This window comes from Dichomitus squalens, assembly GCF_000275845.1.
Source record: "Dichomitus squalens LYAD-421 SS1 unplaced genomic scaffold DICSQscaffold_48, whole genome shotgun sequence".
NCBI lineage: Eukaryota > Fungi > Basidiomycota > Agaricomycetes > Polyporales > Polyporaceae > Dichomitus > Dichomitus squalens.
In genome coordinates, this window is record NW_006766930.1 from 148,927 (window position 1) to 151,424 (window position 2,498).

Genomic DNA, 2,498 nt, shown 5'->3' on the forward strand with positions numbered 1-2,498 from the left:
TTCAAGGTGTTAAAGGCCTTCTGAGCATCGTCGGAGAAGTTCCACGGGATGGATTTCCGGGTAATCCGGGTCAGCGGAAGGACAATCTCGGAGTAGTTATGGATGAACCTCCGGTAGAAGTTTGCGAAGCCTAGGAACGACTGGATGTCGCAGACTTTTCGGGGTTCCGGCCAGTCCATGATCGCCTTGACCTTGGAGTCAGTCATGGTGAGGCCTTTGGAGGAGAGGATGTATCTGAGGTACTTGACAGAGTCCGTGTGGACTTCGCACTTGTCCGCGCAGGCGTAAAGCTGATGCTTCCGGAGACGTCAGAGCACTTCCCGGACATGTTTTCGGTGGTCTGCCGGATTGTCGGAGTAGATGAGGATGTCGTCGAGGTAGACCACTACGCAGACATCTAGCAAGTCTACGAAGACCTTGTTGACAAAGCGTTGAAACGCTGCAGGGGCGTTGGAAAGTCCGAAGGGCATTACGAGCCATTCAAAGGATCCGTAGCGGGTCCGGAAGGCGGTCTTCCACTCATCTCCGGACACAATTTGGACCAGGTTGTAAGCGTGCCGGAGATCGATCTTCGTATAGATCCGAGCCTTCCGGGGAGAATCCAGGAGGTCGGAGATCAGCGGGAGCGGGTAACGGTCCATCCGGGTGATCTTGTTGAGCCCACGGTAATCAACGCAGAGTCACAGGGACCCGTCCTTCTTCTTGACGAAGAGGACCGGAGCTCCGCACAGAGAGTTGGTCGGGCAGATGAAGCCGGAGCAGAGGTTCTCATTGATGTATTCTCGGAGGGTGTCCAGTTCCAGCTGCGAGAGGGAGTAGATGGGACCGAGCGGAGGTACTGCATCTTACTCGAGGGTGATCTTGAGGTCGTAGGGGTGGCACTCCGGAAGAGTGTCGGCCTTGGTCTTGCTGAAGACGTCCGCGAACTCGTGGTACTCCTCTGAAACATTGGAGAGGTCCGAGATGGAGTCGGAGGTGGCGGAGTTCCTGGCGAGAACCTCGGCCGTCGAAGTGGAGGACAGATTGAGCGTGAAGCTCTCGGATCCCGGCAGCTTGCAAGCGCGGGCAAATGCCACGGTGTTCACAAGTGAGACCTGCGGAGCAGAGGACGAAGACGGAGGTTCCGGAGGTGCCGGAGGCGGAGACTGGATTTTGGGTTCGTCGGATACAGAGACAGAAGGACGTACCGTCGGCGCGGTCCCGAATTGGATGCTGTGCTTCTTCCAGTCAATCAACGGATTGTAGGCGGAGAGTTAGCTGTATCCCAGAACGGCGGAGACGGATTTGTCGAGCGGAGTGACGTAGAAGTCTACGGACATGATTTTCCTGGAGGGGAACTGCAGAGCGAGCGAAACTTCCCGGGTAATTACCTGGTTGGAAGTCCCGTCGAATAACCGGAGAGCGATCAGAGAAACGGAGCGAGATGGAAGTCCAATAGTATCAACAAATTCGGAGTCTAAGAAACAATGAGTGGAACCGCTATTGATCAGGGCCTTGAATGGCTTCGGAGAGGATTCAGAGTACAGATCGACAATAAGGGAAGAGGGGTCGGAAAGAGCGGATGCGTTAAGACGGACTTGGGTCTCCGTGCCGGCGCCGTCAACGCAGTTCCCGCCAGGCACGGAGTTGGGGGAACTGCGGACTAGTTTTTTGCCCCTTCCGGAGCTGGGGTTTCAGCACTCGGAGTCGGCTTGGCTTGGGCTGCTCTGCCCTTCGTCGACAGAGTCGTCTTCTTGGGGCAAGCACTCGCAGAGTGTCCGGCTCCTCCGCAGAAGAGGCAGAGGTTTCCTGCCAGACGGCGTTGTCGTTCCTCCGGAGTGAGTTTCCTGTCCTTACCGAGCTTGTCCGCGTATGGCTTCAGGGTGGACTTTTCCGCAGACTTGGGTTTCTGTCACGGCGACTAGGCGCGTAGACTCGGGTCGTCATTCGGCGACGACCTCGTAGGCGAGCGGCGAGGAGCCGAAAGGGGAGAAGAGAGGGTAAGAGGGATAAACGTATCAGAAAACTCGACGGGGCAGAGCGGCGGTCGGCACGAAGGCACGAGACCGACGAAAGCTAGTCTTCACGCAACCAGCGACAGACTAGTCCCAATGACCAAGTTATACATTAGCACTCGAAGGGAAGTACAATGCTATGGTCACTCACCTAGTCCCAATGACCAAGAGGTCGAGATGGGGACTAGGGAGCGCCTAAGGGGGTCCTTATATACTAGAGGGGCTGCTTAGCAACCAAGGACAAGGCGCGAGAGCGAGGCAGTGAAGATGACAAAGAGAGAACAAAGGGCGAGAAAGAAAAGGCAAGGGCATGGCAATCGCGGGAACGTAGCATGCGGCTGTGGGAACGTATCTACAGTGTCCAAATTGGGATGGGCTACAAAAGGAAATGGTCCGCGAATGGAAGGTGGGCGTCAAAGGGAGGGGAATGGGCGGCAAAAAGGGGCGTCTGTCCAACGTCCGTGACATTACCCCCCTCCTAAGGTCCGTCGGTCCCCGATGGAC